This window comes from Podarcis gaigeae, assembly GCF_964106915.1.
Source record: "Podarcis gaigeae genome assembly, chromosome: 17".
In the NCBI taxonomy this organism is placed as follows: domain Eukaryota; kingdom Metazoa; phylum Chordata; class Lepidosauria; order Squamata; family Lacertidae; genus Podarcis; species Podarcis gaigeae.
This window is the reverse complement of record NC_139694.1, coordinates 3,343,536-3,359,167: the sequence shown is the minus strand read 5'-3', so window position 1 is coordinate 3,359,167 and position 15,632 is coordinate 3,343,536. Positions and strand designations below refer to the sequence as shown.

At 46.8% G+C, this 15,632-nt stretch overlaps 1 protein-coding gene across 3 annotated transcripts in view; it reads left to right on the top strand.

The window, feature by feature from the left end:
• Positions 1-680: 680 nt before the first annotated feature.
• The window catches only part of ATN1 (atrophin 1), a 32,993-nt gene continuing 18,041 nt past the window's right edge, over positions 681-15,632 (top strand). For 2 of the 3 annotated variants that reach the window (XM_083718458.1, XM_083718456.1), the window contains exon 1: positions 681-789. The gene's annotated coding sequence lies outside the window, so the exon portion shown is untranslated. Of the gene's footprint in view, positions 790-837; positions 994-15,632 lie in introns of those variants that run through there. The other variant, XM_083718457.1, reaches the window with a different exon arrangement.

Sequence of the window (15,632 nt, the reverse complement as noted above, 5' to 3'; positions counted from 1 at the left end):
AGCTGGGTACCCTCAATGCGACACCCCCCCCCCCCACTCCGGCACAGTATGCAGCGCCAAGACATGTGGGTCCATAGGAGCCAGTTCATAGGGGCCGAGGTACCTTCACCCAACCCCAATAAAATATTGGAGGGGGCTACCCCCCCCCCAAAGTTGATGGCTATTGCCATCCAAATAGTGTGTGCGCGCGCGCGCGCCGTGTCATGTGATCGATTATGTGGGGCGGGACTTACCTGGGCCGCCCAATATTTTATTCAAGTTGGCACCTCTGTGTGGGTCAGTACTGCGCGCAATGGGGGGGGGGGTGAAGGCCTGAGAGAAGGCCTCGTATCCTTGGGCACCCCATCACCCCGTCCCCCTGCACCCGTCCGCCTCCATTCCTGTCCCGCGATCTCGCCTTTGCTGGCACCAACCCCTTCTCCCTCCAGCCCCACCGCCTCGCCTTTTAAAAAGCGTTATATAACATGTCCCGACTCCTGCGCCCTCGCCATCGTTTTGCTTTAAGGCGCAAACAGTTCTTTCCCCCCTGCTGGCGAGCGGCGGGTGCAATCGATGCGCTCTTGCGCGGAGAGGGAGAGGGTGTTGTTGGAAAGAGAGGGGTGGGGGAGAGGGAGAGAGAGGGGAGGGGGCTGCTTGCGCGTACTGGGCTCTTCGGAAATGGGAGGTGGCCAAGGCGGCAGGCGGCGGGCGGGCGCTGCGATGGGCGAGCGCGCAGGCACGGGCGGCGGCGCCTGAACCCGGAGGCGGGGGGGGGGGGCGCCGCCGACAGACGCCACTCGGAGGCTGGAGGTACGGCGGGGGAGGGGGGGTTGCGATCCTGTTTTCCCGCTCCCCCATCTTTGAAGTCCCGGGGAGAAAAAGGAAGAGGAGGAGGGAGGGAGGGGAAGACGGAGTTGTGCAGCTGCCGCCGCGGCTACAGCTGGCTCTCCGAGCCTCTCCTGCGCCTCCTTCTCCTTCGTTCCCCCCTTCATTCGACCTCGCTGCCGGAGCCCGGTAAGTGCGAGGAGCCCGGGAGCCCCATCTCTCTCGCCTGCTCGGCATCCATTCGACACCGATCATGCGTTTTGGGGGCGCGAGGGAGGTGGGACGGCGAGCGGGGGTTACGGCGGGCGCCTGGCCATCTCTTCTCATTCTCTCTCCGTAGAGGAGGATGATTGCGGAGAGGAGGGCGCGAAGTAGGGAAGCGGGTTGTCAGAAAGCAGGAGGGATCGGGCGACAGGAGCCCCACGCGCAGGAGAGAAGGTACCCCCGCACCCACCCTAGCCCGGGAGGTCGTGGTTTAAAAGGCACCCGAGCGCGAGCGATCGGGCGCGCGCGCGCACAAACACACCACTGCCCAGGCTCTTGGCGACTCCCGTCCCCATAAGAGCACTGGCTCTGCGGAAGAGATCTTTTAGGGAGTCCCAAAGAAACGCCTCCCCGAAGCAGAGATGGCCAACTCCACGGTGGAGCCCCGTGGAACAAGTCCACTCCCTGCGCCGGATCCGTGGGGCCTGACAGTAGAAGACGCCTAGAACCCCCGGCAGAGTGACCCCTTGATGATGCAGAACCTCCAGGAGAATCCCAAAGAGAACATCCACCCCCCCCCCCGCTTAATTCTACCCCTTCATAGAACCGATTCCTGCAACCCGGCCAGAGAGCCAGGAGCCTGACATTCCAGTGTGTCCTTCTGGAGAGTTATAGTCTAGTAGCGCTATTCCTGGGTGGGGGGTGACAAGGAGGGTGCCTCTTATGAAGGGCAACGTCTGGTGCTTCACACCCTCCACGGAGTAGATGGGTCCTGTAAAAACCTTACCGCGCATTTCGCTTATTTGTGCAAATGAATGGAGACTGGAATGCGCAGGCGAGGCCACAGCACCTCCCAAGCTGTGGTCTTTTCCGTGGAAGGTGGCTTCTGTTCGGTCTTTTAAGTGACAGCAGGAGGACTTCTCAATCTCTCCTCTTGGAAGAAGGTTTCACGTTTCATAGAACAGGCAACCCTGAAAGGCCGCGATCCAGTAGAACATTAAGGAGATGTTGCTTCTCTCCAGAGCCAACCCCCAGTACGTCATGCACCTAGCGAGAGAACCCAGTGACTGGAGGTGCCTTCTCAACTCTGTAATAATACTTAACAGTTCTGAGGCGCTATAGCGCTTCACGGACAACAGTCCAGCAAAGTAGGCCGCTTTTCTTGCTTTACAAATTGGAGGTGGGAGGTGAAGGATAAGGTGGTAGTGTCTTGCCTAAGGCTACCTAGTGAATTCCAAGATGAGGCAAAATTTGAACATTAGGCTTCCTGGCTCAGTACCTGAGGGGAGGGGGAGAGAGCAAGAGAGCGAGAGAGCGCACTAGCTTACATCAGTAGGCAAGATGGAAGCTACTGCTCTAGGTGTTTCTTCTCCAGTTGTCCTACAGACACATCCACAAGACTGCAAAGAAGAGACCTCCCACTTTTCTTAGTCTGTATAGTCCAGAAAACAGTCAAGGTTCCAATCCATTGAAATTAATGAGTCTGAGTTAGTCATGTCCAATAATTTCTATGGGACTACTCTGGGAGTAGGATACACTCAATACGGCCATCAGTCTTTTTCTCTCCCCCCCCCCCTCACACTTGCATTCCCCTGAGCTTCTTCAAATGCCATGCAAAATAGGACCAGTCTTGACAACCATGGCTGGGAGAGGCACATCTTCTACTAAGTTAAAGTATCTTGTCAGTTGTTGTGCTTTTTTTCTAATGCCGTTGTACTCGCTCTCCTGCGTTCTCTCTTGCTCGATGTCTCTGTGTGTACAATATATGTATGCAATATTGTGTATATGTATATGTATATGTGGGTGGGTGGGTGAATAAGAATGGGCACTAGGAAAAATGGTTTCCCCTTATTCCCTATTCCTCCTTATGTCTTCTTCTTGTTATTGCTATCCCATCCTTGCAGTAATGTCATGGAATCATTTTAGGGAACATGGGAGCAGGGATGGAATTATGGGAATATGGAGGAATCACAGGGAAACAGGAAATGGACAGAGATCTCTCTAGGTGTTTTGGTGCTGTGGTTGGAGTTGTTTCGAGAAAAGATATAAATCGGTTGGATATGTGGGGATGCAACCTCAGGGTTAGGCAAGATGACCCACTGGGTTTTTTCCAACTCAGGAGCTCCATGGATATACATAGTGGATATTTCTTCTTTCCCTGTCCCCTGTCACTGGATAGTTTCCATGGCTCAGTTGCTCTACCAGGAATTCTTCTGTGGAGAGATAACAACGAGCATCGCTTGATATCTAGTAGTTTTTAAAAGATGGGCATCATTTGGCCTGGCCGTAGTCGGCTTTGTTTTAAGAATACTGGGAAACGTGTTATCAGTGGAGTCACTGTTATGCTTTCTAGGCTGTATTAGAGGAAGGACTCAGCGGTAGAGATGCAGAAGTACCTATTTTCAATCTCTAGTTTCTCCAGGTAACGCTAGGGAAAAAATCCTCTCAAATCCCAGAGTGTAGACAGTAATAACCTAGATGGGCTGTCGGCTTGACTTCGTACAAGACAGCTTCCTACGTTTCTATTAGCGAGCAGAAGTGATGGATTTGAAGCAAAACATTGCTTTGTTATATGCAAGGCCTCAGATTCAGTCACTGTCACCTCCATTGTAAAGCATCTAGACTTTAAATAGCCATTGATAGCGTTACTGAGCTAGGTAGCTTCATGGCCTGGTGCAATAGATCAACGGCCTGACTCCGTGTATTGTGGATATTCAAATAATAATGCCAATGGGACAGTTCAGGTGTAATTGGTGTAAGATCTATGGACCGTATCAGGATTTATTTGCTACCGTATCAGGACTTTTTGCATTGTTCCGGGGGGGGGGGGGGAGGAGGAAAGGATAAGCAGCTCCAGAGAAGATGGAGCCTTCGTTTGCCTACCTCTGGCTTAACTGATACCCATACAGAAGGCTGAGCTGCCATTGGGCTTGGCCATTATTATCTTGCCATTTCAGAACAATATGCATTTGTGGTTGGTTCTACTGCATTCTAGTAACCACATTTCTTTGTGGAAAAGGGGTTCCACAGAAATTGAATTGGAAATAGATTTCACTGGATTTACTTATCCTTCCTCCCCACTGAGACCAGTGCTAGAAAAACACATTGGAATATCGTTGTGAAAATTCTTCTCATTTTAAATAAAAATAATGTTATGTCTGTCAGCCTGTTGACTTCAGTAATGACTCTCGGTCCAGAGGTGTGTCTTGGATTTATCCATATTTCCTTCCATTTTACTTCTGATAGTTAGGGAATGAATGGGGAGGAGATCTTCTAGCTGCTGAGTAGCGTTTACGATGCTGAAATGTAAAATAATGTGCCCCTTTGAAGGAAAGTAGCACCATAATGGCATTTTTAAAATTATTAACATTTTTATCCCACCTTAGAGTCCCAGAGGAACCCTCAAGACACCTCACAAGGAAACGCTCAAAGTCACAGCTTTTAAAATTAACAACCATCTCATAAAACTATTATAAAAAGAATGTGCCATACAACCTATACATTAGACAAGGAAAAAAACAATTGTGATATGTTTTATTTATTTAATTCATTCATTGCATTTATGATACTGAATCCTGCCCTTCCTTCAAGGTGCTCAGGGTGTTAACCCAAGAACCCTGGCAGGCAGGTTAGACTCAGACATCATTACTTTCCCAAGTTTAACCCGTGAGCTTTGCAGCTTGGGTGGAAATTTGCACCCACAACTTGTCTGAAATATATTTTGAGAAGTTTAAAGGAAACGTTTTAAAATTAAGAAAGAATAAGGCAATACAGTGGTACCTCAGGTTACATACACTTCAACTTACATACGCTTCAGGTTACATATGCTTCAGGTTACATACTCCGCTAAGCTTCAGGTTAAGAACTTTGCTTCAGGCTGAGAATAGAAATTGTGCTCTGGCGGCGCAGCAGCAGTGGGAGGCCCCATTAGCTACAGTGGTGCTTCAGGCTAAGAACAGTTTCAGGTTAAGTACGGACCTCCAGAACGAATTAAGTACTTAACCCGAGGTACCACTGTAGAAATAGGAACAGAGTATCTTCCCTAAAGATCTGAACACAGGGTAAAGTTCATATTGGCCACCGAGCTTGAAGAAAAGGCAGGAAAGATGGAACCGAGAGAGGGAGAATATGTTTTCCTGTAGATGTAGCATCACTTTTATTTAGTTATGCCTTTTCACAAACTTGTGATTTGCCATAGAACAAGGGTGGCAAATGTGATGTTGCTAAGTAGATGATGGACTACAACTCCTATCATCCCTGGTCACGCTGACTGGGGCTGATGGGAGTTGGAGTCTGACAGAATGTGGAGGGAGCCACATTGGTTACCACTGCTATAGAGTGTGCTTGAAACTCCATTTCAATGGTAGACTGTTTCCAGAAGGGACACAGAAGCATGGCAGCTGCTCTTAGTTGTTTGTGTCTGTGTGAATGTACAAAATGACTTGTCAGAATGTGGCCAGTTTGGGCCAGTTCAACTGACAGGACTTCTGCAGCCAGTGTCGGACAGGCTGTTCTTTGAGTTCTGTTCATTATACTTTATTAATCCATTTCTTGGGTGAAGGGCACAGAATGGAGTGCAGGAATCGAGGGGCTTCACCAAAGGGAGCCCCGCAAAACCTCAGAAACCTGGGCCTCAGAAAGACCCAGAATCACCCACTTCTTCTCCAAAGACCCAAACATAACATTGGTTTTCAGTTTAACTTATATCAGGCCTGCACAACTGGTGATCCACCAAACTGAACAGAGCCAACCAGCCATGTATGGGAGCCCACTAAATTGAGAAACCTTTTGTTGTCGTCGTTGCTTGGATTCTTTTGCTTTGATGATCGCAAAAACAGGGATGGGGTTGGGAGGGTCCTGGTGGGCTCCAATAGGTGTGTGCTCTGCTGCGGTTGGCTTGGGAGCTCAGAAATTGTGCTAGTCTTGATTTCGAGAGAACAGTGTGTGAAAACTAGTGACTTAAGGTAAAGGTAAAGGGACCCCTGACCATTAGGTCCTGTCGTGGCCGACTCTGGGGTTGCGGCGCTCATCTCGTTTTATTGGCCGAGGGAGCCGGCGTACAGCTTCCGGGTCATGTGGCCAGCAGGACTAAGCCGCTTCTGGCGAACCAGAGCAGCGCACGGAAACGGCGTTTACCTTCCCGCCAGAGTGGTACCTATTAATCTACTTGCACTTTTTGGTGTGCTTTCAAACTGCTAGGTTGGCAGGAGCAGGGACTGAGCAACAGGAGCTCACCCCATCGTGGGGTTTCAAACCACTGACCTTCTGATCGGCAAGTCCTAGGCTTTGTGGTTTAACCCACAGCGCCACCCGCAACCCTAGTGACTTAGTGAGTAGTTTTTACCCACTCCCCACTCATCTTTCATTACTCTTTGCCACTCCCGTTGCACCAAAGTTTCTTGGGAATGGCTGTGGCAGGTCTATGTCTTTAAACACAGATTTGCCTGAAACTTGTATAAGATGATCGGTGGAAGTATAATATAGAGCACCTAAGGGTCACATGGGAGGTGAGTCTGAACTTCTCCACTCACTTTCTCCCTGCAGCTCGTTTTCTCTTGCCCTGCCTACTTGCTTTCTTCCAGTGAGACTCGTTTCCAGTACAGTCATACCTTGGGTTGAAGTAGCTTCGGGACAAGTATTTTCGGGTTGCGCACTGCGGCGACCCGGAAGTAATGGAGGACGTTACTTCCGGGTTTCGCCGCTCATGCATGCGCAGACTGTCAAAATGACGTCATGCCCATGTGCAGAAGTGGCGAATCGCAACCCACGCATGCGCAGACGCAGAGACGCTGGTTGCGTTCGCTTCTCGATGCGAACGGGGCTCCGGAACAGATAATAATAATAATAATTATTATTATTATTATTATTATTTATATCCCGCCCTCCCCAGCCGAAGCCGGGCTCAGGGCGGCTAACAACAATAAAACAGTACAACAGTACAACAGAACACAACACTCTAAAATCATTCATTATAAAATTAATTCAAATCAAACCAATGGCAACCATTGGGCCAGAGCTCCGCGAAGATTGCCGAAGGAGGGAGTCAGGCTGTGCCCTGGCCAAAGGCCTGGTGGAACAGCTCTGTCTTGCAGGCCCTGCGGAAAGATATCAAGTCCCGCAGGGCCCTAGTCTCTTGGGACAGAGTGTTCCACCAGATCGGAACCACAGCCGAAAAAGTCCTGGCTCTAGTTGAGGCCAGCCTAACCTCTCTGTGGCCTGGGACCTTCAAGATGTTTTTATTTGAAGAGCGTAAGTTTCTCTGTGAGACATACCAGGAGAGGTGGTCCCGTAGGTACGAGGGTCCCATTCGCATCCAGAGGTACCACTGTACTGGAATCCAGTCAGGGGGGACGACTTCTGGGGATAGATGGGGAGAGTGAAGGTTCAGTATCCTTGCCCCAGAGTAATTGGGGCAACCCAGATGGTCAGAGTATGAGTAATAAATTGTTGTTATTATTGTTATTATTATTATTATTATTCTGCTGCTGCTTTGGCACTTTAAATCACTCCCACCACATATGCACACATGCATTAGATGTGAAGTGAGCTGCTCCCTTGTTTGTCAGAAGAAGAAGAAGAGGAGGAGTTTGGATTTGATATCCCGCTTTATCACCACCCTAAGGAGTCTCAAAGCGGCCAACATTCTCCTTTCCCTTCCTCCCCCACAACAAGCACTCTGTGGCTCCTTCATTATCACGTGAAATTTTGGACTCCTTCCCTGCCTCTTTGCATTCGATAAGATCTGTGTCCCAGCAGTGTAAATCACGGTACATCATACGATTTAGTGGTACGGTCCCACTGGCTGTGTGAAGACACCATGCTTGGAGGTTTCTGGGTTGCTGCCTGGATCTGCTAACATCCTTCAAAGCCTTTCTAGGTGGGTGGATTGGAAAAGGCATTGGGTCTCTTTTCACCTCCACCCCCCCTTTGTTTGCCATTTGAAGCTGCAAAAACCTTTCCAATTGCTTTCTTGTAGTAAGACCAGTAGTAGTTTGTGAAACGCTGGATTGTCCTTTCGTTCTGTGTTGGGCAGAGTGGATAAATGGGAGCCAGAAACTGTCAGGGTGTCTGTCCGTCCCCCTGCCCCATATTCCTTATCACTATTTGGAGTTACATTTCGTTCCTCCTACCAGTTTTGCAACTCCTTCCAGTTCTATAGGACAGTGTTTCACAAACTTGTGCCTCCAGCTGTTTTTGAACTACAACTCCCATCATCCCTGACTAGCAAGACCAGTGGCAAGGGATGATGGGAATCGTAGTCCAAAAACAGCTGGAGGCACAAGGTTGGGAAACACTGCTATAGGATCAAGCTAAGGCCTTCCCTTTCTGGGCCTCTCCACATGTTTTGGACTACAATTCCCATTAGCCACCAGTCAAGCACAGCAGATGAGAGTTGGCATTGCAAACCTCTGGAGGGCCAAGGTTGAGGAAGGCAGAGGTATACAGCCCCGTTTGAATATGTAAAATATGTATTTATTTATTTTATGCATCACCAGGTGTGAAAGCAGTAGCTGCAAAGTGACGATTCAGGTTTCAGAGATGCATGGCGTTATTCCTTGAGACACTGCATGCATGTACACTGTCATTGCAGTGTGTGAGGCTGTAACTGACAGCAGATTGACGTGTGTGTGCGTGTTTGTGTGTGACACCTAATTACCCAGCACCAGGCAACTCACAACAGAAAGTGGCTCTGCCGAATTGTCTTCACGGCAATGGGAGGTGACACAAAACCTCTCCATGCTGTTTCATCGGTGTTGACTCATTCACACATGCTTGTTCATACTGACGTGATGCTCTCTGCCCACGCACAAACAGCCCCTGAACTTCTGCCATAACATTCCTGGCTGTGGGCATGCCCGTGGTTTCCCAAGGTGTGGCCCTCAGGCTATGGGGTGTGTGGGTGTGTGAATGTGTGTCATACACATGGTTCTGCCAAATTACAGACCTATAGAAAGGTAATGTTCCCCGGGGACTCCAAAAGACCGCTATAGCCATATTACATGTGCTACGAAAGGGTATGATAGAGAGGGATTGTCTGGGTGGAATTCAGTGCTGCACAAAGGAGATTGTTCCATTCGTGCAAGCTTTTCTGGGTACCCCGACAGAAAAATCTCCCTTCACTTCCTGCTGCAGACTGTTCTACGATTTCTTCTGACCCTCCAGAATGGATTTGGGGAAGATGGCAGGGGAAGAAAGGGGAAGAACCAGTTGTACTAATAGGAGGTTTTGCACTGGTTTTTGCTAGCAGGATGGGTTCCTTGATGTGCTTACATACCGTATTTTTTGCTCTATAAGACTCACTTTTCCCTCCTAAAAAGTAAGTGGAAATGTGTGTGCATCTTATGGAGCAAATGCAGGCTGCGCAGCTATCGCTGAAGCCAGAAGAGCAAGAGGGATTGCTGATTTCACTGCGTAGCGATCCCTCTTGCTGTTCTGGCTTCTGAGATTCAGAATTTTTTTTTTCTTGTTTTCCTCCTCCAAAAACTAGGTGCGTCTTGTGGTCTGGTGCGTCTTATAGAGCGAAAAATACAGTATTTTGAAATGCTAGCACCCAGGAAAAGATGTTTCAGTGGTCAGAAGTGGTCTGTTGGCCTACCAGCTTTGGGAAAGGGCCTGATAAGTTTTCCATGTGACTGTCTGGTGGCACGGTACGCCATTTGACTGCAGATCAAGAGGTCCCTCCTTCATCCTGGCAGTGTTTGAAATTAGCCAGGCGTGTTTTGCGACTGGGGCATGTCCAATCGTGACCACATGGAGATCTCTGGATGCCTGGTTGGTGCCTGGGGAAAGCAAAATCTCACTTAAGAGAAGGACCTGAAATATTTTCCTTGAAGCTTGATTTTGTTTTATTCTGGATTATTTTATTTGATGTTTCAATGTGTTGTGAACCACTTTGAGATTTGTTCTTTAAAATATAAGTTGGTATAGAAATGGACAGCTGTCTTGCCCCAAAGTGGCAACTTAGACATTCCATTTTGGCGACTGCGACCTTGGGTTAAGGAGCCATTTGACACCTAGCTTATATATCTGAGTTTCTCACACTGTTCTGTATGTTGCAGGAAATAGACCGTGACCTTCCAAAATAGCTCAAAGCGAGCTTAGTTAACATGAAACACATTTTCTTGCTTAGCATTAATGAACTGCTGTATTTCTGAGTGTGAATGTTTTCCGTGTGAAAAGGGGAATACTGCTAAACACCGCTGGGAGCTGCGAACTGTTCTGCATCCCAGAATATCTGTTATATTTTCATTTTTCAAAAACTCTACATGATGCAAAATGATCCTAGTTTTTTTTACAGAATGAGCCTAAGGATGCTTGCTTAGAAGCAAGTCCTATTGTGTTCAGTGGAAATTACTCCCAAGTAGGGGTATTCAGCCTAACATTAGATTTTAAACGAAGAATCTGTTTCTTGTCATTTTACCTTTTCAAAATTCTCAAATTATTGTAGTTAATTCTTCTTTGTTTTCTTACAATCAAGCGGTTTATAGATTTTGTGAAATAAGTGAGAAATTGATACCTCCTTCCCACCCACAAATTTGCTTGAGTGCATCTCCAGCATACTGAATAGCAATATGTACGCATTTAAACTCATTCCTTCATGAAATTCTCTTGTGCATCTCACATTAAAGGGAACAAACAGGAGCTGTGCAAGAGCAGCGCTATATTCTAACATGTATCCCATTCACTTCAATGGGACTTGCAGAAGAGAATGCCCTATTTCTACTGGATTGTTCTGTGCTGTAAATGTTAGGGGCCCAATAATAAAAAATACAGATTAAATGAACAATACTTTCCTCTTTAAAATTTTTAGGGAAATGGCAGAAATTGGAATAAAGGTAAAGGGACCCCTGACCATTAGGTCCAGTCATGACCGACTCTGTGGTTGTGGCGCTCATCTTGCTTTATTGGCCGAGGGAGCCGGTGTACAGCTTCCGGGTCATGTGGCCAGCATGACTAAGCCGCTTCTGGCGAACCAGAGCAGCGTACATAAATGCCGTTTACCTTCCCGCTGGAGCAGTACCTATTTATCTACTTGCACTTTGACGTGCTTTCGAACTGCTAGGTTGGCAGGAGCAGGGACTGAGCAACAGGGGGCTCACCCCGTCGCGGGGATTCGAACCGCTGACCTTCTGATCGGCAAGTCCTAGGCTCTGTGGTTTAACCCACAGCGCCACCCGCGTCCCAAGTGCTGTAAATGTTAGGGGCCCAATAATAAGGAATACAGGTTAAATGAACAATACCTTCCTCTTTAAAATTTCTAGGGAAATGGCAGAAATTGGAATAGTATCCATCAATTCTGAATTCTGTTACTGTGACATAGAATGATAAGAATTAAACTAAGATTGTGGAATTGTATGGAGGAAAAGTTTCCCAGGTGTCTTAAAACACAGTTTCTCTGCCTGACCTTAGTGTTGTCGTTACGATTCCATCAAGGCACATAACTCCTTTAGCGTTACATAAACAGGAAAAAAAGTCCCTGCCCAAAAGAGCTTAAAACCTACGGTATATTTTGACCGTGGGAAAGACATAAAGGGAGGGGAGGGAGAGGCAACGTTGTGTGGGGAACCAGGGTAATATGAAAAAGTTCCCTTATACTGTACGGTGTTCTGGTTCATGTTTGGATTAGGAGCTGGGGCGCCAGGGTTAAAATCTCTACCTATGAAGCTCACTGAGTGACCATGGGCCAGTCACAGCTACTCTCAATCTAACCTACCTCACAGGGTTGCTGTGAGCATCAACATGGGAAGGGGTGGAATATGTATTTTTATTTATTTTCTCATATTTAGAGACCACTTTTCACCCCACATGGTCTCATGTGTGCCACCCTAAACTTCTTGGAGGAGAGGTTGGATAGGTAAAGGTAAAGCGCCCCTGGTTAGGTCCAGTCAAAGGTGACTATGGGGTTGCGGCGCTCATCTCGCTCTCAGGCCGAGGGAGCCGGCGTTTGTCCGCAGACAGCTTTCTGGGTCATGAGGCCAGCATGACTAAACCGCTTTTGGCACAATGAAACACCATGACGGAAATCAGAGTGCACAGAAACGCCGTTTACCTTCCCGCCGGAGCGGTACCTATTTATCTACTTGCACTGGTGTGCTTTCAAACTGCTAGGTTGGCAGGAGCAGGGACCAAGCAACAGGAGCTCACCCTGTTGCAGGGATTCGAACTGCTGACCTTCTGATCGGCAAGCCCAAGAGGCTCAGTGGTTTAGACCGCAGTACCACCTGCGTCCCTGGTGGGATAAAAAAGCACAGCAACATGGGGTGGATGGGCGGGTGACATAGGGATTTCCAGGCATGAGGAGGTGGCAGAAAGCAAGGAACAGAAATTTAAGTTCTGCTGATACAAAAGAGGCTTCTTCTGTCTGCATGGTGCTGATGTTGCGGGCATATTCTTATACCTAAAACTGGGGGGGGGGGGGGATCTTTGATTAGAGAACCATTTTGAAGTGAAAACATGGGGGTGAAGGACGATGCAGAAGCAGCTATGTGTCCTAACAAATCCACATTTGCGGAGATGCCAGACAGTGCTGACATGGGGCAGTTTTCCGTGGAATGAAGTGGCAATGTGGCAAGGAGTTTTTGAAAACTTCACTGGTTCTGATCAGTGTTGGAAATGAGCCAGGCGCATGTTGCCACCGGTGAGAGTCCAATTGCGGCAATGTGGAGATTTCTGGCCACCAGGTTGGGAAGCACAGTTTAAAAACCTCTGCCTTAGTCCATAGTTACACCATTTCCATTTCCATTTCTGTTATGTACTGAAGTCCTCACCCTGGGCCAGCAGGGGGATACTGTAGATAGTTCAGGTCCACATATGCAAATAAGGGATCAAAAGTAACGTTCAGTGATTGGATAGTTACAGAAAATGGTTACAGTTGCGTTGTAGTGGAGCTCTATATAAGCAGGCTGGCTGAACCCTTCAGTTCAGTTCTGTTCTTACCTGTGAATAAACAAGAGCTGTTTGAAGAATCGCTGTGTCGTCGGATATGTTCACCCACAACTTAACTATTTCCATTTCCATATCCATTTCCATTTCCACTATGTGTGTTTGCTTCTCCTTCATAGTGGGACAAGTGAATTGCTGTAAGAGGAAGCTACAGTCAAGCAATGTAGAATTGTAGTGTTGGAAGAAAACCTCAAGGGGCATGTAGCCCAACCCCCTGGCAAATAGACATTCCATTGTTTTGGCAATAGTAACCTGGATTTAAAGTGTCATTTGGCCTGATTAGACAACTAATAATAATAATAAGATTTATACCCTGCCCATCTGGCTGGGTCTCCCCAGCCACTCTGGGCGGCTCCCAACAGAATATTAAAAACACGATAAAACATCAAACATTAAAAACAAGGCTGCCTTCAGAGGTCTTCTAAAAGTCAGATAGTTGTTTCTTTCCTTGACATCTGATGGGAGGGCGTTCCACAGGGCGGGTGCCACTACCGAGAAGGCCCTCTGTCTGGTTCCCTGTAACCTCACTTCTCACAGTGAGGGAACTGCCAGAAGGCCCTCGGAGCTGAACCTCAGTGTCCCGGCTGAACAATGGGGGTGGATACTAATAGGATCTTGCCTATTTTCACACACTAGCAACACAACCTTTCGAATTCTATCCGTGATATTTTATCTGCACAATCAGAACAGATTTCAGAAACCAAAAAGTTGTATTGAAAAATTTGACTCCCAAGCCGTCTGGCCCCAAAATGGCAACTAGACATTCTGTTTAGGCAATTGTAACCCTGGTTTAAGGAGCCATTTAGCACCTAGCTTTGAGTTCTAACACTGCCTGTGAGCCACAACATTAACATGAGCTGGCATGGTTGGAGTTAGCCCAAGCCATGTAAGCTGTGCTCCTAATAAATGACTTTACCATGCAAAATGGCACCCCACATGGCTCATGTCTGGACGTCAACCAGATCGCAGTGGCCCTAGAATGGTAACAGGAGTCAGAAAAGAAGCAGAAATCCAGACACAGGGATATGGATGTGTTTTATTCTTATTTACTGTTCATTTTAAATTAAAAAATAATTTTTTTTATTTATACTTTTAATATTTCTTGTAAACCGGCTTACTTCAGTGAAAGTGGTAGACAGGGGATGACCTATTAGCACACATCTGAAACATGTGAGATTGTGCACAAGCACACACGCCAAGCCTGGAAGGAACCAAAAATTTCACAAAACCCGTGGCATAACTGCACAGGATGAACTTGCTCCTCTGACACATAAGGGGGCCAAGAACGGACCCTCCATGCAAAATGGTCCTCAACTATATGCAATTTGTTAAGTAACATTAAAATAAATAACTGACTGCATCTTCTGGTCAAAGCCCAGTGACTTGATTTACTCTTGGGAGTCATGTGTAATATACATTTTCTTGACTATAATTTTTCAGCGCACTTGGTGGGGGAGTTCTGTTTTATAAGGCGGTTAAAATAACCCATGATTCTATAAAAGGATATAAGTAGCATGGTTATGAATTGAGCAAATTTTTGAAGCAATGGGTTTTTCTTGTAGTCCAGCTTCACAGACATGCGATCAAGGAGAGGGAATCACTGTTAATGTTCAAACTGATAAATAGGACCAACTAAGTTAGTTCTAGGTATGAGCTTTCGTATGCATGCACACTTCTTCAGATACACTGAAATAGAAGTCACTTCTGTTTCAATGTATCTGAAGAAGTGTGTATGCACACGAAAGCTCATACCTAGAACTAACTTAGTTGGTCTTTAAGGTGCTACTGTAAGGAATTTTTTTATTTTGTTTTGACTATGGCAGACCAACACGGCTACCTATCTGTAACTGATAAATAGGAGCAACTGAAGGAACATAATAATTCAGGAACAACAATAAGCAGTCGTAGTGTCGATGTTTTGTTGTATTTTGTGGCAATAAATGATTTCTTTTTTTATGTTGTTCTTGCCAGTTTTGGGGGAAGTACAGTGGTACCTCGGGTTACATACGCTTCGGGTTACATACGCTTCAGGTTAGAGACTCCTCTAACCCAGAAATAGTACCTCGGGTTAAGAACTTTGCTTCATGATGAGAACAGAAATCGTGCTCTGCCGGCGCGGCAGCAGCGGGAGGCCCCATTAGCTAAAGTGGTGCTTCAGGTTAAGAACAGTTTCAGGTTAAGTACGGACCTCCAGAACAAATTAAGTACTTAACCTGACGTACCACTGTAGTCTATAAATGAACAAAATGAAAGCATAGACTCATTTCTCTCTGTTGCTCTGAAATGCTTAGTGCAATTTGTTGTGTTTTAAATTGTAACTGTGTATTCACTGAAAGGAACTGAGGTTAAGGGGCATTATGCAATAATAATAATAATAATAATAATAATAATAATAATGTATTTATTTATTTATTTATTTATTTATACTCCACCCATCTGGCTGGGTTTCTCCAGAGTGCTGGATGAGGCCCTGGGAGACCAGGGTTCAAATTCCCCCTGTGCTGCGAATCTCACTGGATGACTTTGGGCCTGCCACTGCCTCTCAGCCTAAGCTACCTCACAGGGTCGTTGTGGAGATAGAATGGGGAGGAGAAGTTATGTTCTCCACCTTGAGCTCCTTGGAAAGAAGGAGGGATATAAATCAAGGAATGAACAAATCTCTAGCTATGATTCACATACAC